This window comes from Dromiciops gliroides, chromosome 1 (genome assembly GCF_019393635.1).
Source record: "Dromiciops gliroides isolate mDroGli1 chromosome 1, mDroGli1.pri, whole genome shotgun sequence".
In the NCBI taxonomy this organism is placed as follows: domain Eukaryota; kingdom Metazoa; phylum Chordata; class Mammalia; order Microbiotheria; family Microbiotheriidae; genus Dromiciops; species Dromiciops gliroides.
This window is the reverse complement of record NC_057861.1, coordinates 646,086,993-646,108,995: the sequence shown is the minus strand read 5'-3', so window position 1 is coordinate 646,108,995 and position 22,003 is coordinate 646,086,993. Positions and strand designations below refer to the sequence as shown.

The 22,003-nt window shown below is 34.3% G+C and overlaps 1 protein-coding gene across 1 annotated transcript in view; it reads left to right on the top strand.

The window, feature by feature from the left end:
* PTPRD (protein tyrosine phosphatase receptor type D) overlaps positions 1–22,003 on the top strand; it is a 2,680,207-nt gene that overhangs the window by 665,368 nt on the left and 1,992,836 nt on the right. Inside the window, 1 exon segment of the mRNA XM_043972034.1 lies at positions 6,411–6,483. The gene's annotated coding sequence lies outside the window, so the exon portion shown is untranslated.

Below are 22,003 nucleotides of genomic sequence, written 5' to 3'. Positions count from 1 at the left end.
TTAATAAATACTTTTTTTTTTCTTTTGGTTGCAGCAATGAGGGTTAAGTGACTTGCCCAGGTTCACACAGCTAAGTGTCGTGTCTGGGGCTGGATTTGAACTCAGGTCTTCCTGAATCCAGGGTCAGCGCTTTATCGACTAGGCTACCTAGCTGCCCCAAATAAATACTTTTTAGTACAATAATTAATAAAGAAAGGTAGCATACTGTTGTGGACAAAGAGCTGGCCTTTAAGCTGAGAAGATATATATTGTGCCTCTAACACATAATGATTGTTGGGACTCTTGAACCTCCCAGCACTCAAGGCAAATCTCTGAGATTTGGAGTTGTAGAGAATGTGTTGAACTACATTAGAAGTTCCTCAATGGGAGCTGAATGACCACTCAAATTAAAAAGAAAATAATAATGAAAATAATGATGATAACAAAGGAGCTTAACCACTAGAAAGACAAGATTTTGACAAGGCAATGTTATTATTGCAGTCTTTTCTCTCTCCAATACCCTGTGTTCACAATGCTAAATAACAAGGGAAAAACTCCCCCTGATTCACAAGCATACAGGCTATAGGATCATGAGATTTAGATTGGTAAATGGCATCAGAGATAATCTAATCACTTTTCTGCTTGACTTAATCCACTGGAGAAGGAAATGGCAAACCACCTCAGTATGAAAACTGAAGACTTGGAAATGACTGAACACCACCACCAAGTAGTAGCATAGATGCTATTATACTTACTATTATTATATACCATATATGTTACATATAATAAGTAGTATGTATAATGTATACACATATACATATATTCTCAAACATTATTTTTATATAGATGCAGTGCTATGAAAATTACTGAGGAATAAATGTATCAGCAGTATTCATATTACAAAATCACTCTTAGCCACCATGGAGAATCCCCTTTGTTGTTTTTGATCATATGCATTCAGATTATTATCCTCTGTCAAACTGTTGCATGATATGCTATGCCATTGGGTCAAATTTTAGGTCAAATTTGCAAAGATTCCTTGTTCAAAGTGGATACATCATGTGCCCATGTATGAAGACAGTCTTTCTTTCAAAATAGGATTTTGGGAGTAGTTAATGCAACTCCATAGTTATCTTGACACTCCTAAGTTGTTAATCAATTTGACAATACATTGGAGTCAAAGTTTCACATAAGAGTTTAGATGAAAGATTTTTAACCCTGTTCTTACAACAACCCAAGATCTATCCAGTTCAGTTTGGGATATACAATTCTCAAAAAAATAGTTTAAACACAAAATTAATTTAAATCTGTTGCTGTTTAGTTGCATCCAACACTTCATTATTACATTTGTGATTTTCTAGGCAAATATACGGTGGTGTTTTGCCATTTTCTTTTCCAGCTCATTTTACAGATGAGGAAACTGAGGCAAACAGGGTTAAGTGACTTGCACAGGGTCATATAACTAGTGTCTGAGACCAAATTTGAAACCAGGTCCTCCTGACTTCAGGGCCAGCACTCTATCCACTGTGCCACCTTGCTGCCCTAATTTAAATTTGCTGTATTTTAAAAGTAAATACAACCAAGCAGGGTTTGAAAGGTGATAAGAAAGTATTGGGTAAAATAAACAAAAGCTGGGATATTATGTGTGGTTAAAGTTTATATTTTTATTTAAAATAAAAAAAATTAAATAAGCCAATTGGGGGAAGGGAGATCCAAGCAACGTCTGAATAGTCATCCATCATGGATATTGTAGAAGGCATTTTGGGACTGAATTAGATATTAGTCTGGAAGTGATGTCTCTAATAGGGTATGCCAGGAATCTGTCATTTACCCCCTATTACCTAACAAATTTATCAGTCTTACAAAAAGGATAACTGGCATGCTCATCAGATTTGACTGTAACCCAGAGCTAAGATAAGAGAAACACTGGAAAAGAGGGTAAGGGTTTTTAAAAACAAACCCTTAAGAGATTAACATATTAGGTCAAATCTAATCAGATTGATTTTATATGGATAAATATAAATTCTTATACTTGGATTAAAAAACAACCTTAGCATGATATGGATAATACATTTTCATCTGAAGGTTGACAGCAGTTATTTATGACAAAGATTTGCAGAATGTAGAGGTCCCTAATTTCAATATAAGTCAGAAGTGGAATAGATAGCCAAGGAAACTATTTTGATCTTGCACTGCTTCATGAGAAATATTGCTTCCAGGACTTGAAGGTGATAGTACCACTGTATTTCATTCTTAGAAGACCATATTCAAAATACTGTGTTTTGTTCTGGCTGTTGCATTTAAGATATTTATATGATTCTCTGGTTTTTATGAGTCAAATGAAATGTTCATTGCCTCCAGTATTACCTTTGTACCGGTTTTCTTGAAAATTCTGGAACAAATAACTAAATGATGCGGCATATAGAGCCTTGCACCCAAAGTCAAGAAGATCTATTTAAATCTGGACTTATTTACTAAATATCTGTGTGACTGTATAAGTCACTGAAACTGTATGCATTAGTTTCCTCATGAACAAAATGAGGATAATCATTCCACTCCCTTCCTTGTGATGTTGTAATGATAAAATAAGAAAGTATATGTAAAGTCCTTTGTAAACTTTAAAATGCTATATAAATAATAGCTATTATTTAGGGTGGCTAGTCGATGCAGTGAATAGAGTGCTGGGCCTGGACTCATCTTCCTGAGTTCAAATCTGTTCTCAGACACTTACTAGCTGTATGACCCAAGGCAAATGACTTTAACCCAGTTTGCCTCAGTTTTCTCATCTGTAAAATATGGAGGAAATGAAAAGCTACTTCAGTATATTTGCCAAGAAAACCCCAAATGGTGTCTCAAAGAGTCAGACACAACTGAAAAATGACTGAACAACAAACAAAAATAGCTATTCATAACAAATTCAGGCTGCACAGTTATCCAAGTTTTATTTCCTCTAGATGAAATCACAGTAAGTGGACATTAATGAAATGTAGAGTATGAAATATAATCAGCCATCATTTTTAGCTCAGTTTGGCTTGGGGACAATTGCTTGGCAAGATTATATTTTATATCTTGTGATAGCCCATAAAAGGAAAAAAAAAAGTACACTGAATTCTACGTGTCTCTCATTAGTGGATGTTAGTTAATATGGTAGAAGATAAAGACTATGCTGATATAAGCACTATAGGCTATTGGAAACCTGTCAAGACATCCCCAAGAGGCTACTTAATACCCATTCAGTGGACTTCTTTTATTAAGGAACAGTAAAGAAATCTCATGAGATGAGAGCATATTTTGTGAACTTTCAATTGTTTCCTGGATATGTGTTTTAATAACTCCTTGTATTATATAATTTATTTTGTATTTGACTTAAACTTTCTAAGAAATACTTACCAGAGACACTGGGTTAAGTTATTTCATAGCTTTGGTACTCTGAACTCTTAAGATAGTTAATTGCAAGATTAGTGAATTGACTTCTAAGTTCACATTTGCATATTTTATGAAAGCTTTACTTACTGTAGGTCAGGGACTTTAAACTCAGCTCCAGGTCTCAAATGGCTACACTTGTTGGCGCGCGTGAGCACGTGTGTTGGCAGGGCTAATGAGTAGGGGGAGGGGGAGGTCAGTTTGAGTGAGAGTTGAAAGGTGCTAAATAAAATAAAAGACCACTTTTAATTTTTCTTTATTACTTGGAATACGGAGAAGCTTAGAAAAGAGATTAGATTCAATGAAATGTGACCTCTGTAGGTAGCCAATATTAGTCACTTTGCAGGATAGCTGGGTGTGTTATATTTTCAAATGGTTATGTAAAAGTATTTAACACCATACACAAAGGTTTAGAGCAATAGATGTTAGCCAATCTTAAGAGAAAAGGGAAAAAAAAAGGCATGAATTAAAGAATGGCTCCATGGGGTGAGGGTGGGGGGATAAATAAATGTATGAATGAATATGTGTATATGTATTTAAGTGAAGGAACAGTCCATAAAAATATTTAGTGATTTCAAATTTTGAAATTTCATGTCAAATAAAATCACATCTGAATAATTATTTGAAGCTACTCTCTTCTTCATATTATATTTCTTTTTAATTTTTTAAAAATTATCAAGTAATTATTTTTTCTTTTCCACATCCTGCCACCCATGTAAAGACCGAAAGATGAACAAAGGAGGGAAGGAAAGAAAAGAAGGATTGAGGGAAGGAAGGAGAGAGGGAGGGATGCAGAGAAGGAAAGTTCTTTTATTAAATAATGAAATATCATAATCAGAAAAAGAATTTAAAAATATAGAAATTTAATATACCTAAGTGGTTTCATTAATCTGGGTATTTTATGTTCACACTAGGATAAATAGTGATATCTGCATAATGAGGACCTATTGGGGTTTTAACATTATTCATTACATGAATGTGGAAACTCAGGATTACTTATCATCATCAAGAGAAATATCTTGTCAAATTACAGTAGTCAATGTTCTCTCTTCCAACTCAAAAGTCTCTTGCTTGATTGATAAATGTTGAGAGAGATCCTGATAGATAATCTTTTCAATAAAAACAAGGAGAAGCTAAGACAGTCTAATAATCCAGCATTCTTCAGGCATAATGATATAAAAATGTACACCAATGATTTTTACCCCCAAAGATTATAGAATCAAATTGAAGAAACCAGATTGTATATAATGGAATGCAGGTATTTGTAGCACAGATTTGAGTGTTCAGAAAAGGGCAAAGTAGATGAGGATCAACTTTGTTAAAAAAGTGCTTAATCAAAAAGTTGTAATTTAGACTTGAAAAAAAGGTATTATTTGAATACAAAAAAGGTAAATGAAAAAGACATTCCAGATGTTTGAAAGCATATGAAGAAAGTAGAGAAGAGAAAGAAAAGATAAGGTAGTCATCCTATGAGCCAAGGAATGGGCAGTGGGGAAAGTCTGGAAAAGGTGACTTGAAGATTACTGTTATTTTCCATTTCCTGCCCCCATCCATTGTCAGATGCTAGCCACCATGCATGTAATATATTACCTTCTCACTCTCACTCATAAGAATCCTTTGTCATTCTGGTTTTTTTGTTTGTTTGTTTTGTTTTGTTTTGTTTTTTGCGGGGCAATGGGGGTTAAGTGACTTTCCGAGGGTCACACAGCTAGTAAGTGTCAAGTGTCTGAGGCCGGATTTGAACTCAGGTCCTCCTGACTCCAGGGCCGGTGCTTTATCCACTGCGCCACCTAGCTGCCCCCTATCCTTTGTCACTCTTCAATGGTCATCAGGGGCAACCACCTTCAGGAAGTCTTCTCTGATCTTCGAGTTGTTTGTAATCTTTCTTCAATTGACCTTATATTAATTTTCCTTGTTTGTGTATGTATTGTTGCCTCAAATAAATTGTAAGCTCCTTGGAGACAGAGACTTTTTTCTTTATTTAGGCTTTTGTTTTTGACTTTGTAGCCTAAGCTCCTGAAATATATCATGTATGCAGTTGGCACTTAAAAAAATCTTTGTCAACTAAAATCAAGTTCATTCTGTGTTATGAAATTATTGATTTAGTACATTAAATGAACTAGTAGTTTTTAGGCAGATGTTAGTTCAACTCCGCTCCATTTTTTAATTTAACTTGATGATGTCTAATTTATGTATTGAAGTGTTTTTATTACTAGGATTTATTATTATTGTTATTTATCATAGATGAATTCCCCTTTAGGATGAATTTGTTACAGTCTATATATACTCAAACGTTGAATTCACTTTTATTGTGAGCATGTCCAGGTAGATTAAGAGGTTTCAGTTCTCTGTTTTTATATAACAGATTTGTCCTCACATCCAGTCAATTTAATGCACTGGGACTAATTTGAGTATGAGTAGGTGAACCATAGCACAATGTATGGCTGGTTATAAGACCTGAAGGAAACCTAGTCTGATATATATATATATATATAACTTTTGAAACCATAAGATAATTTATTTGGTTAATTAGCAGTATGCCATTAGTAATAACTTTGTGCAGTTAATTACCTCAAACACCAACATTAAAGAAGTAAAATCAGATTTATTTTTGGATCCAGTGTATTGAAGCAAAATTACTTTGAGTGAAGTAGATTGTCCTATAAGAGGGTAAAATGAGCATTATGCCTAATTACATAATTGATGTACTGGAGCAGGAACATTTCCATCAGAGAATGCCAATGGAATCATATAATTCAACATATGACCTTTATTTAAAATTTTATGAACTATACTACTTTACATCATTTCAGGAATATAAATTCTACTTTATTGTGCTATTATTCCTTGGCATCAATTTGTAGATGGCATTCATCTGCCAGGTGCCATTTGAAATGCTCATCTTTTTGGCTGGTAGTCTGACTTGAAGCTGCCCTTGTATAAATCTATGGCTCATAACAAATGCAAGAAACATGAATTAACGCATGGTGTTTCATTTTGTCTTTCAGGAAAATCTTGAGGAGTTTGTTACTTCTAATCCTCCAGTCATTGATTGCCTTGTGAGTTTAGATTTGTAAACTGGTAAGTCCTGGTTTGTTCTGTGTTCTTATTTGACTTTGATTTAATACCCTTTTGTGATCTCTCAGCAACTACATATAGGAATAGTTGCAAGGAGCATTAATGTAACTCTATAAAGTTTCATAGTCAATTAAAGACTGTGTTGAATGGTTAAAAGCCAAAAATTGTACCAGAATTTTTATTATTTTTTTCTGGCATAGTAATGCTATTGAAATATACTCATTGAGTAAAAATTTTGTCTGGTGTTAGAAATAGTATCCAAATTTTCCTCTCAATTATTTCTGTTATATAGCTATATAATATATATGGGATTTCCTCTGAAAATAATTGTACATTTTGATTGTGGAAGGGAATACAAGCAAGAATATTTTAATGCAAACCATTAGTTCACTGATAGAAATTTCACATCTTCATCAATACTCTTTCTTCTGATATTGTTAAGGTGAAAGTAGGTGGTAATGAGCTATTTTAGTGCAAAAATGAATAACATGCATAATAAATCATCTTACATAAAAGGAAGAGTTTTTTATATTGCCTTGATTGTTTTCCTTTGACTGCTACAAAGGAGGGCTCTGTATGGGTATACCAAATGTGATAAATAGGATCAATGAAAAATATTAATAAAATATTTTAAAAAGGAAAATAAAAGATACAAGCATGACCCAAGGTTTACAATTCGAGGGTGGTATACCTTCAATAGAAATAGGATATAGACTGTCTGGTGAAGGGGTTGAGGTTTGCAAGGAAGATAATTATTTACATTTTGGATGTGTGGAGTTTGAAATATCTATGAGCTATTCAATTAAATATATTCAACAGACATTCGCTAATGTGATCCTGGAGGTCAAAAGAGTTGATTACATCAGGATGTATAGATCAGGAAAATTATCTCCATAGAGATTATAATTGAAGCCTGAAAGGCTGATGAAGCCAGGGAGAGGAGAGAAGAGGAAGTGAAGAAAGGTGATAGGTAAGAGAATGTGGCATGTCCATGTGCATATGCATGTGTGTGAGCACAAGTGTGTGGTGGGATGGCTTATCAAATGTGTTAAGTACAGCTTAGAAGACAAGGATGACTGAAAAAAGATCATTGGATGAAAATAAGAGACCATTAGTGACTTTGGAGAGAGATGTTTCAGTCTACTATTGGGGTAGGAAGCCAAAATCAAATTTCAAGACATTGAGAAGTGAGTGGTAAATGATCAAAGAAGTTTTATTTTTTAAGAGTTTTCCAAAGAGTTCACTGTGAAAGGTAGGAGGAATATATGCAGATAGAAAGGAATGGCATGTGAGAGGTTTTTCTTTTTTTCTTTTTTTTAAGTATAGGGTTAAGTGGGCATATGTGCAGGAAGCAGGAAATGAATGTATAAATTTGGAGGGATTGCCATTTATCAAGTAAATGTTTTTGGGGCAAGGTACTTTGTGGAAATGCATAGTCTTATAATTTATTAAAAACACTGGCAGTAGATGTCATCAATATTTATATTTAACAAAAATAAGTGTGCCTCCCTAGAAAGAGAAAGTCTACAACTTCTTTACAGTGGTAGCTTTGGTAGAGTGGATATAGTACTGGTCCAGTATTTAGTAAGCCCTTAGTTCAAATCAAGCTTCAAAAACTTACTAGCCTGTGTGATCCTCGGCAAGTCACTTAACCTCTATGTACCTCAGTTTCCTCAGCCCCCCAGGATTGTATTAAGGATCAAATGAAATAATAACTGTAAAGCAATTAAGCACAGTGCCTAACACATAGTAAGTAAAGTAGGTTAAGTAGTAGTGGTAGTAGTCATTGTCAAAAAACCCAGTATTAATGTTAATTGATTTTGGCTAAAAAAAATTTCAGATAAATATTTGAGGTCTGTGTCTAAGTAACCTATTTCAATTGTTAAGGAACTGAAGTTGACGGGTGGATGATCACTTATGCTTACATTGTCTCTTGGCTCAGAAATGCTTCTAGAATAAGAAAGGAGATTGTTCTTATGTTGAGTTAAATGTATTGAAAGAAGAAAAACGCATGTATAATAATAGCCCAACTCTGTGACTAAGAGGTCACTAAGGAGAAAAAAAAAGTCATGCATTAAAAGGTAGAATTTTTAAAAATTTGAAATGTAAGTTTAATTTTATTTATGAGTGTTTTGAAAGTTTGCATCATTAATAAATTTGTATTTTAAAGCCTGCAATAATATCCAGACATTTTTATAAAGAAATATCAAAAGCCTTTTTGGTTATAAATCTGAAAGTTTGAAGAGGACCTACGTGTCATCATATTATTTAAAGGCCACATACCTCCACTTGTAAAGCACATATTATTGCTTCCTAGTTGCTCCTAAGTAACGATGCAATGTTCTTATTTAATGGTTCATGAACCTTCCCAATGATGATCTTTTTGGTTTGTTCTAAAATCTCTTTAACAGAGCTATAAGCAGTAAATAATTGCAGGATATCATGAATAGCATATTAAATTTTCCTTATGGTTCACAATACTTGGTTGTTGTCGTTTTTGCTGCTGTTGTAAGAATTCTGCTGGTCAAAAAATATTGGGAACCACTGGAATGGAAATAACGTTGACTGGGATGTTAAAGTGGCCAGATTATAATTCTGACATGAACTAGTTAATTTATCTTAGACGATTTCAATTCTGTACATTCCAATTTGCTCATCTCTAAAATGAAGAGGTTGGACTAAGAACTTTCCAGCTCAAACATTCTGTTGTTCTCAATATTAGGGCCAGGGATCAGAAGAGCAAATTCAGTAGGTAGGATAATGAAAGCGGTTGGCATCTTAGAGTTAATTATCAGGTCATAGCAGCACCATATACTGAATCGGAATAACTTACCAACAGGGAGCCTTGAAGTCACCACTGATGTACTCCAGTTTTTCTATTAGAGATTAAGTTAGAACCTCATATTTTCAGAGTTTATTAAGGACCTTTCTAAGAAAGAATAAAATTAAGTATTGCTGGAGGACCTGGGTTTGAAGCTCTGCTTTTCTACTTCTGTGATTTTGGGCAAGTCGTAAGCAATATGTTCCTCACTTTTCTGTTTTATTAAGAGCTAAATGACTTTGCAAGTACCTTCCCATGTAAAACCTATGACTGTATGATGCTACATGACCATGAGGTTATGTGAAAGATTAAATGTCAATTGAATGTGGTTTATGTTTCTTTTCTGATAGATATAAAGATTATATAAATGTAGGTGTAGATATGTGTGTATGTACATGGTTTACCAAAAATCTTAGTGCAGTTTTAAGTTATTAACTCTATCATTAATGACTGAAAGCTATACCACAATTTTGGGAAACTATTTTCATAATAAACCAATGTGAACAGTTTTTTTTTTACATTAACTGAAAAACACAAGGTAGATGAAAGCAAAAATCAATTGCTTTGCAGTCATTTACACCTCATTTGCCTTTGTCATTTTTATTGCATTTTATTTTGGAGGGAACAGTGCACTTTGTCAGAAAATATCAGTTTAGTCCTAAGTCTACCACATGACTTAAATGACTGACCTTGGGCAAGTTTTAACCACTTTAACCTCTCATCACTTGTAAAATAACAATCTACTTCAAAAATCCTATCACTCTATGATTCATCCATACTTCCTCTACTTCTACCTGGAAGCCATTATGTGTGAGTTCTGCATCCAAATATCCTTCAGGGTAGTAATCTTAATTTTGCATAGAAATAATATTATTATCCAAGGCTTCATTTCCATTCCCATGTTCCATTCCAAAGGTTTCCCTAATTTGATAAAAGGACCAAGAAAGACATAGATGTGGACAGAATAGGAAGCTACCTGAAACTAATATCACCTCAGATTACATAGTATCTACAGAAATATCATTTAATAGATATTATTTCCATATTTTTTCCCCAAATATTAGATATCTGCCTTTTCGTTGTACTTTAGGGCTATTGTTCGGATGTGTATCAAAATACTCAGATAGAAAACACTAATTGTTTACTTGAAGGCATGTACAGTGACCTATGAGAGAGTAGAATAAGAGTCTTTGAATGTTTAATGCAACTTTAGATATCCATAGAATCAAGAAATCCAAGGAATTTTAGAGATACCTAGTACAATCTTTACTTTACAGATGATAAAACCCAGGTCAAGAAAAATTATTTCCAAGTCACACAGGTAGAAATTAATAGAACCAAAAGTTGAAAACAGGTCCATTGCATTACAAGTTTAAAGCTCTTGCCACTATACGATAATTCTTTGAGGCAACCAGATTGATTCAGTAAATTTCTGCTCTAATATATCTCCTAGCACATAAAAGGTATGTAAGGGTCAAAAAAGCTTCTAACATATCATCTTACTGTTAAAAATATTAGAAACTATAATGCACTATGAGAATGTAGCACATTGGCATTAAAGAAAAGTAACTTTAATACATTGGGCTGTACAAATAAGTTTTAATTTTTAGCCTTGGTTCATTTTCTTTCTTTTTTTAATTAAAAAAAATTTTGGTTCATTTTCCAACCCCAACACTGGATGATGATGGAGGGATAGGAAGAAGAGAGACATCAAAGAAGTAGATAAGAAGGTGCCCAGGACATTGGTAGATCTGAAATAGACATAATTGGCCATTTAGTTTAAAATCTTTGCTTTATAGAAGGGAAAAATAAAGATAAGAGCTATTAAGTAGTTAAGCCAAGGTCATGCAGGGCATAGGTGTCAGAACTTGAATTTGGACCTGTTTCAGTTTGTTTCATTACCATTTTGAAATTGAAATCACCAAGAGAATAAAACATTATTTCTCATTCATTGCTTCACTGCAGCCCTGTCCATAGGTCAGGGCTCACCCCACCACAAAAAAAAAAAAGTAATTTATTCTTCTCCCCTAACTAGAAGTCAATGCAACAAGTTTTGTATCCAAATTATTCAGACTAATTCCCTATAATTCATTTGGTATTTTACCATTAACTTGCATATGCTTCTCCTGCTTTCAGTAATTTCATTATCCATGTCTCTTAGAAATTAGAATTTGGTCCCTATGTTCATATTTGCACTTTGTGTAAATGACAGTGGGCTCTCTCAGTGTCCAAGTCCAAGAAAGAGTTAATACCTTGTAGCAGAAGCACATTATGTTAAAAACAAATAGATAAGAGTTTTGCTTGATGCCATATATATCATATATTCATCAAGAGCTTCCACACTTTTATCTTCCAACTAATAACTTATTGCTTCATTTGGAATAACTCTGATAGTCTCCACATTTTGCTCTCAAAGAAAAAATATATGGCACAATTTTAGGGACAACAATATATTCATTCCATTCTTGGTCTTTTTATGACAAAAGGAAGCTCTCTTTGGACTTAAGATGTATGTAAAGTTAGGAAGAATGATTCACATTAAATTTGAAACTGAAAGGTGTTGTGGAAATAATCATTTCCAAACTGGAGATTTTCAGGAACCAAAAACTAAGTTCCTGTCAGTGATAAAAGTGAATTGACTTGAGAGGGGGGATCTCCTCCCTCCGCAGTCCCAACCTTGTATTTATTCTACCAGGTCCAAACCTCCAGAGGAATGTTTCATTTATTGCAGACAACACATTTCTTGGTCTGCTTGCTAGACTAATGGGATGCTGAAATCGATTGTATCTATTTCTCTGTCACAGCAGAAGTGGTGAAGGTTTTGTGGGCTTGTTTCACTTTCATAGCCTTCTTGTCAGTGTTTTTTTTTTTTTTAATTCAGCATCCCTAATCCTGATGTCTTCCTTTATGAGAGAACCAGAACTTCCTTGTTTTGAGGAAATACTGCATTTAACTTAGTAACCTCTCTGGATCACAGGTAGAATACTGCAGTCCATGTTGTGGGAAATTATCAGTCATAGCTCTGAAAAATCTTGGGAAGTACATTATAAGTGTATCCAACCAAGGTGCTAGAGGGTTTCTGGATGATAACTGCTATTAGTGTACTTGGAAAGTCATAGTCCTGTTTTCATGACAGCTTCAATCATAGAAAATATATAAGAAGGAAAATGTATTCTGTCCTTCACTTGAGAGAAAATTGACAAAAATTCGAGGAAATCTATTTAGCTAGTTAAAATCTGGATATTGACTATTGTGTATTCCTCTTTGGTGAGAATTAAACATTGATCACAACAATACGTTTTGGACAGGGTTTTTATTCCAAGATCAAATTGCCCAGGGATCAAAAATACACACCATGTAATAAGCACTTATATAAATAATAATCATTAACAAAAAACCTCAGAGTGGAACATCAGATAAAGAACTAGGGAATTATTCATTCAGAAGGTAGGCATTTCTATCAGTTATACTGATCTACTTCCTATCTCACATGATAGACATTTTCTGTCCTATTTTGAAGTCTTCCCTTAGGTCCATTATGCTTCTCCCTCCCGAAAGCATTCTACCTGACTGCCTTCAACACTCTGCTCAAATGCTAACCCTTACATAAGCAATTTTCTTGATGTCTCATGTGATTAGTGCTCCTCCCAAATTATTTTGTAGTTAGCTTATATGGATTTTGTGATTTTCTTTATGTATACATTATTTCACCTTGAGGGTGGTCACTATTCATTTTGTCTTTATCTACCTAGCAACTAGCTACAAGTTTGGCATGCAGTAGGAGATTAATAAATGCTCTAATGAATTAAATAATACTATGCATACTTCAATGCTTTGTGATTTGGTTAGTGTTCCTTCCACCAATGCAAATACTCTTCTTTGACTTGGAAGACAAAGTTTGAATGTAGGTATCACAAAAACAAACAAAAACCCTAATCATCCTGCAGCCAAACTAATAATGAGCCAGGCTCTGGAAGTCTCCTTAGGCTGGTTTTAAATGAACAGATTAGAAACCTTTCAGATTTGTTAGGAAAAGTCAGATATTGCCCCCTGCTGGCATAACCTAGAGGTAGAGACAGGCTGACCTTGGGTCTTGTGTGTAAGCTTTGGTTTTTCATTCATATGGGAGAAAATGGCTATTTTCAAGGACTTGAAAGGCAGTCCCATGGACAAAGGTAGATTCATTCTGCCTGTCATTCAAAGGCAGAATTCATAGTAATGGGTGGAACTTGCAAATGGATAAATTAAGAATTGATGTAAGTAAAATTTTCTAACAATTAGAATTGTACAATATGTAATGGGCTGCCTTGGGATGGAATGTACTCCTACTCATAACCAAAGCTAGATAACGTTTTAGTTGAGTTTAGAGAAGGGATTCTTGTTTGGATTAGCTAAACTGTAAAATCATTTTCAATTCTGGGCTTTAAAATTTGCTATGCCTATTTTTCTTTTGATTTGAGACAGACACCTGACTCCATTACTGACTGATTATAGCACCACTGTTTCCTATAAAGTGGAAGTTGAGCAGACTAATTTTATAGAGATTATGAAAGTGTTTTGAGCTTCTTGCTTCCTAGAGCCTGATACTCGCGTTAAAAGTGATATGAAAATGAATAAAGATTAATGGACTACTCAGTTGTGAATTATAAAATCAATGGCAGCTAACAATCCATGTAAAAATAACAGAAACCACAACAAATAGAGGAAGGAGACCTACTTAGTTCACTTGGACATGCACCTATCTAAAAAGGGAATGGGGGCAGCTAGGTGGCGCAGTGGATAGATCACCAGCCTTGGATTCAGAAGGATCTGAGTTCAAATTCAGCCTCAGACACTTAACACTTAATAGCTGTGTGACCCTGGGCAAGTCACTTAACCCCAATTGCCTCACACACACAAAAAAAGGGAATGGAGTAGAGTTGAAAGTGTATGGAACGGGGCAGCTAGGTGGCACAGTGGATATAGCACCTGTCCTGGATTCAGGAGGACCTGAGTTCAAATTTGACCTTATACACTTGAGACTTGAGACTTACTAGCTGTGTGACCCTGGGCAAGTCACTTAACCCTCATTGCCCTGCCAAAAAACAAAAACAACAAAAAAGAAAGTGTATGGAGTCTGAAGACCTGAATTAAAACCACGAAACTCTTAAATTTGCTACTATTGTTACCTTGAAGAAATCACTTTTCCTTTTTGGAACTCAGTTTCTGCATTTGTAAAATGAAGAAGGTATACTAGATAGCCTGTGAGGTCTCTTTTGGCACTAAATTCACTCTTCTATGACCTGTAGATATACATTGAAATATAAACAACATCTAGTTGACACAGTGTATAGGGTGCTGGAGTCAATAAGACCTGAGTTCTATTCTACTCTCAGATAGTTACTTGCTGTATAACCCTGGGCAAATCAATTAACCTAGGCCTGCCTCAGTTTCCTCTTTTGCAAAATGGGGAAAACAATGGCACCTGCATTTCAGGGTTATTGTGAAAATCAAATGAGATGTTTGTAAAGCACTTTTCAAACCTTAAAGTGCTATGCAATTGCTATTATTATTATTTTCAAGTAGAATAAAGAAAGGAGGCAGGATTGCATTTGATAAATCATTTCAACAGTTCAAGTTGCTCTTGACACACACAAGAAACCAAGAAACCTTTTTTTGGATACCAATACTCTCCCAGTGATACCCTAAGGCTGTGTATAGATCATGAAACTCCACAATAAGAAGAATGGTAATAGCTGACACTTCAATTAGTGCTTTTTATTTTTTAAGCATTAATTAAGTATATGCCATGTGCCAGGTGCTATGCTAAGCACTTTATAAATATTATCTGATTTGATCCACACAACAACCCTGGGAAGTAAGTGCTATTCTCATCCCCATTTGACAGATGAGGAAATTGAACTAAACAGAGGTTGATTGATTTGCCCAGCCTCACACAGCTAGTAATCGTCTGAGTCTAGACTTGAACTAAGGTTTTGTTGACTCCAGGCCTACATGACACATCACTGCTTCATTTAGTTTTGCCTATTAATTCTCATTTGAACCTCCCAAACCCCTTGGGTTGGTGTTAATATTATCATCACCCTCATTTTCCCGTATTTTTTTTTTTTTTTGGTGAGGCAATTGGGGTTAAGTGACTTGCCCAGAGTCACACAGCTAGTAAGTGTTAAGTGTCTGAGGCCGGATTTGAACCCAGGTACTCCTGATTCCAGGGCCGGTGCTCTATCCACTGCGCCACCTAGCTGCCCCCTCATTTTCATAGAAAGAAATTCATGCTCAAAGAGATTGCCTTTTATCCAAGGTCATCCAGCTAAATAATAATAGTAATCATAGTGGTGGTAGTACTAGCAGCTATTGAGTGTCAGAGGCAGGATTCAAAACCAGATTTCTTCTAACTCCAAGTCCAATGCTCTTTCCTTTATACTCTGACATCCCACAAAATGCTGAAGGCTTTAGTCTAATTGTGAGGGAGCTCCTCACAAAGAATATAAAAGAGGACTGAAAAAAAATCACACTGACTGAAATGACATAGAGAGATTCTAATTTTTATCTTTCAAAGGAGTCCCTGCTTGGACAAGGTCATGACTCCAGTGCAGTATTGATGCAGAGTTTGATGGTTTTAAATACACTATAATTAATACTTATTCTAATTTAGCTACAACACTACCAAAATATTTACATTCTCTCTCTTCAAAGGATTATTAACCAACCTTTCATTAAACTTGTCTAGTGACAGAAAATTACTACTTGCAAGTAGTTTTGTACATAAGCTCAGAACATGTAGAGATGTTAACATTTTGAAATGCCTTATATGTATTTAATAACTAACTTACCCTGAAAAAAAAACTTAGAGAAATTGAAGTGAGAAAATTTCCTAATGGGAAATACAAATCATTTGATGATAAGAAAGATGGAAAGATGAAGCATCGTGACAATTAAAGTTTCAGTTATAGAAAAATGCATCTTTAAAATAACTTTTATAATCAACATTGATAAAGAAATTATCTAAAGTTAAATAAAAGGATATTACCAATACAATATTTTATCAGTAAACTATCATTTTCTTATTTTTCATTTATTCAACAAATATTTATTAAAGTCCTTCTGAGTACCATACATTATATTTAACACTGAGGATAAAAAAATGAAAAACATAATGATAGAATCCCTTCCTTCATGAAGCTTATAGTCTGCTGGGGGATAGAGTATTGAAATATATAAATGTTGCAACCTATCTCCCTCTGAGGCAAATTATTCAACTTCTGTTGTACAGCAAGCTCACACTTAAATTACAAGTATAGGTATCAGTTGTGATCAAGGGGTACTTCTCAACCATGATCACAAAAAGTCCTCTTCTCTCTTTGTTGAGTCCTTATGAAGTACCCAATAATATGCTGTACTCAGAGGCTCAGTGACTTTCTAGAGTCTGTAGCCAATATTTCTCTCCATCAAGAAGGATCAATAATCCCTGAAACTGATGACATGCTCAGGGAAATTGTCTTTTTTCTTCCATCTGCTAATACTCATTCACCTAAGACAAGGGAAGACAAATACAAACTAAAAAGCAATTGTCCTGGTGGGGTTAAACGAATACACACACACACACACACCAAAGCAAAGCAAAGCAAAGCAAAGCAAGCAATTGAAAGAAATCCTTTTCACTCAAAAGTGAATAGGGAAGAAAGAGAGTGACTGATTTTTGGATCAACACTTTTCTATACATACTCATTTACATGTCAGGTTCTATTGGATCATCCATATTTCAGTTCCTGAGCTAACGTTAATTCTTTCATCATCACATAGTACCTCATGACCAAAACCGTGTTCTAAAGATCCACATGTTAAATTGGCAGCTGGCAGAGAATAATTATGCATGTTTTAAATAATGGGACTATTTGGCTACTCCCCTCCCCATTAGATTAGCATAATGCACAGTAAACTGTAAAATGGACAAAAGAAAGATTCAGGCAAAGTTCACTAAAAAAAGTTTGAGGGAAAGTACAACATGAACACAGAATGGATCATACTCTCCTAATATACTAGTCTTCAAATTTCATTTTGTTTTAGGTTTTAAACAAGTTTTGTAGTGTTGTTGCTTGGGGTATTTCCCATTAATTTCTATACAGTCTTATAATCTACTGGTAGCAGTTTTTAAGACAATAAATTTGACATATAAGCAATGGAACTGTGAATTAGTTTAAATATTATGGAAATTAATTTGAAAATATAGAAAAATCTGACCTCAGACACTTGACACTTACTGGCTGTGTGACCCTGGGCAAGTCACTTAACCCCAATTGCCTCGCAAAAAAATATGGAAGAAATTTATCAAACATACCCTTTAACTCAGCAGTCCCATTGCAGGGGACATACCCTAAGGAATTCAGTCACAGAAATATAGGTCCTATAGATAGCATTATGTATATTCTTGGCATATTGACAACCAGAATATTACACATGTGAAGTGTAATATGTTTTTGGATGAAATCATATAACTTTTACTCCCTGATTCATTTCAGAAAGGATCTTATGTTTCCCCCACAAAAAAAAGATTTTGCCTATTTCATTTCTATGTGTCACCCCAATGGAAAACACTATGTCACTGGAAAGAGCACTTTGCATAATAATTAAGTCTTTATGCATTTTATACAGTGCTTTGTATGCAGTATACATTTATATGTATTGGCAAAATAAAATGTCTGAATTCATGAAGGGATATGTTGGACAATTTATGGTAATTTCAGAGGAAATTGTAGACAATGGGAGAATTTTCAAACAGGAACTCATCTGATCAATAGAGAGCTCCATTCATACTATTTATATAGCTTATTAAGTCCTAAATATAATGGTGTTATAAAAATAGATAAGATAATAATCTGAATTTCAAAGGTGACTTTCAATATTTGAATAATAGTGATAACCAGCATATATAGCTCCTACTATGTGCCAGGCACTATGCTGACTGCTTTGAAAATATTATCATTTTTGATCCTTGCAACACCTCTGGGAAGTAGATATTATTATTTAGAGTTAAAGAAACCGTAACAAATAGAAGTCTGTGGTGACTTGCTCACAGTCGCACAGCTAGTAATTATCTGAGGCTGAATTTGAACTCAGATATTCCTGACTTCAGGCTCAGCTCTCTATCCATTGTGCTGCCTAGCTGCCTAGTTCCTTAAAAACACAGCTTTTGATGAAACAGCATGGCAGGGGATATTAGTTACATAGTTAGAATGTTATAAATGGAAGCTACGTTCTTAGGCAGCAAATTTCAGAAGCATAAAAGTTCAAAATCTATCTCTATAAGAAATCTAATTTTTTAATAGCTCTGGATATGACTGCTTAGATAGGCCTGAGGTATGAAGAACTGGCACGTTAATTCATCAAAGGATTCCCAGGGCTAGTATATGAAGAAAAGAATTCAGCAAAATCCAAGAAGGAAAATGAACAGAGGGGCCCTTTGACCCTTAAGAGTTCCCAAGCCTCTTATTTAATATATAGCCAGAGATGACAACTCACAAATATAAGATGAGTCTGGATGATATTTCTCAAAATGAAACAAAAAAGTCTATCATTCACAGTTATGAACATTATAACCCATCTCCTCAGAGATTCAGAGCAATGGAAAAGTACAGAGTTATACTTACCTAGTGGAAAGGCAAAAGTAATTGATTGATCATGGAACTCTGTGAATAAGATAAATCATCCTTTTCCAAAGAAATGAAGTAGTAGGATAATCAGTGGGAAAATGATAATTTGTAGAGACTTTGAGCTAAACATTTTTTTAAATCAACTTAAATGTTTCCAGATTGACCTTAAAGTTGATGCCTCATTTTGTGAATGAAGCTCCTACCAATCAGGGCATTGCCCTTGTGGTTGAACTTTTCATATATCACTATCAGTGGCCCAGCCCTGGAACATGGATGAGGACTAGCCAAACTGCAGGGTCAAACACCATGGGAAGTGTCTCAGTCAGAATATGTGTCAAAGAAAATAGCCAGCACCTAGGGCTATGTCCAAGCACAATCTCTAGGATGGTCCATGGTTATACTTCTATTAAGGTTATTTAGCTTAAATTAGACAAAGGAATTAGGGTTAACCTAAGCTTCTTCCCAGGCATTGCCTTGAAGGATGTTCTAGGAAGAGCAGAATTATAATGTTTTAAGGGCATTATTGCAAATAATATTAGTCAAGACTAAATAGTCTGCCAGTATCATAGAATTTTAAGCTGTAAGGGCCTCAGAGAATATCTAGCTAAACTTCCCCATTATGTCAAGTGATGAAATTGGGGAATAGAGAGATAAAATGACTTTTTCAGAAACTATACAGAGCTATATATGAACCTAGATCCATTCATAACAGAAGTAGTGCTCTTTCCATTAATATATATGATCTGTAATTATGACTATGTCACATTAACACAAAACTGTGTCTAAAAGGAAAATTTTGTATAAACTACCATTAGATTTTTCATAACCATAAAAATACTGAGGCATAAAACATGATAAAGGAACAACATAATTATAAGCATATAATTCAATGGGTTTGCTGCTCTATAATAGTGAATTATTGGGAGTAGAAAACAATTAATGAAAGAAGTCATTTGCAAAGTGGGAATTCAACACTCTCTCTTTCTCTCCTATTTGCTTCACTCCTATGGCTAAAATAAAACTCAGTCAATGTAAATCTTTACTGTTACTCAATCTATAAAATGCTGCAGCTACACTTAATGAATTCTCTTCTGTAATTCAAAAGGAAATACTGATTATGCATTCTTTGCTTCTCTTTGTGTTTGTCTCTTAAGTGACTTTTGACCCCATTTACATAACACATTTTCATTTTTCATAAATGAAATGTAATACAGAATTAATTGTGATAACCTTAGAGGCCACTTAGTCCAACATGCTCCTTTTAGAGACGAGGAAACTGAAACCAGGAGAAGTGTCTGATTTGAGCCATAAGTACCATATTAACAATGTTTGTGACCGAGGAAGGGAGGAAGTTTGTGATTGGGTTTAGGAAAAAATTCTTCTGAAGTGTGACTGTGAGTATAGGATATAGGAGAGAGAGCAGAATAAAGTGCTAGACTTGTATTGAGGAAGACAAGACTTTGCCATGTATTAGCTTAGTCTAGATAAATCACTCTGCCTTGGTTTCCTGATCTGTAACATTAAAAATGATAACAAAAATAATAATAACAATGACAGTAATTATAGCCTTTAATATTTTCAAAGTGCTCTATAAATATTTCACATTATCCTTTATTTTATCATACTTGGTTTATTATTTTGTAATAATATTCCCTACATAAAAGAGATTTTTGAGGCTAAAATGTGATTATATATATGTGTGTGTGTGTGTGTCTGTGTGTGTGTATACACACATACATATATATGATTGATATACACATATATGATATACATATGCTTTATAAATCTTAACATGCTATACAAATAGTAGCTATAATTATTAAAAGAAGAAAGTCATTATCTTGTATTTTCCTAATTTTACCTAATTATTATTGTTAAATAAGCATCTCTAAATTTTAGCTTTTCCGTTGTTTTTCAGTTGTGTCTGACTCTTTTTTTACCCCATTTGGGGTGTTCTTGGCCAAGATACTTTAGTGGTTTGCCATTTCCTTTTCCAGGTCATTTTATAGATGAGAAAACTGAAACAAACTGGGTTAAATGACTTGCCCAGAATGACACAACTAGGAAGTGTTTGAGGTCAGATTTGAACTTAGGAATATGAGTCTTCTTGATTCCAGGTCCAGCACTCTATGCACTATGCCACCTAACTTTCCCTACTAATTTTTTTTACCATTTAGTACCAAAAGCCTGATCAACCTACCTAGTTATAGCAATTTTCTGCTATTCTGCAGTGGGGGACCTAAATAATATATGTATGTATGTATGCATGCATGCATACATAAATATATACATATATTTATATATGTATGTGTGTCATCAACTGAAGGCTAAAACTAGCATATGTGAAATGTATTAAAAGTAATGACTAGTTTGCAAAGATAATTATACATCTTTTTCATTAGGACTCATGTCAGTGACTAAGAATACAAAAAGAAGAGTCCACAATGTATTTTTGAACTTTAGGAAATTTACTTTGTCAGAGCAATATTATTAGTGCATAAGAAACAAATGGTGGAAAAATTATCATCCCTTCTTCAGTGATAAATTCTCCAAAAAACAAGAGAGGATGTGTTTCCTTCTTCCAAAGTTCAGTTGTAAATCATTTCCTTTTTCAATGGCTGTGAACATTATTGTTAGCAATGAATCTTTACCCTCCTTTGATGAATATCTCCAGGCAGTGAAGTGAGAAAGTTTTCCCTTTTATTCTTGGTGAGGGCAAAATCAGAATCTAAGACTCCATCTGACTGGCTATATGCAACCCTGGATCTTGTGGAAATTTTATGTCCTTGCAAAACTAAGTATTTAGCTCACCAATCCTCTAGTTTCTCATTTGAAGCCTGTCTTTTGGACCTTCTACTCTCATATTTTCTCTAAGGCTTCAAAAAGCATTTTTCAGATGAAGAGATAATACTTTTAAACTTAGTATAAAAATGTTTTTAAAGAACAATATATTTAGTGGTGTATTATATTCCTTAAATCTACAAGTTGGAAATGTAACCCATAAGTAATATTTTTTCCAAAATGATATTTATAGGCAAACTCCTTTTTAATC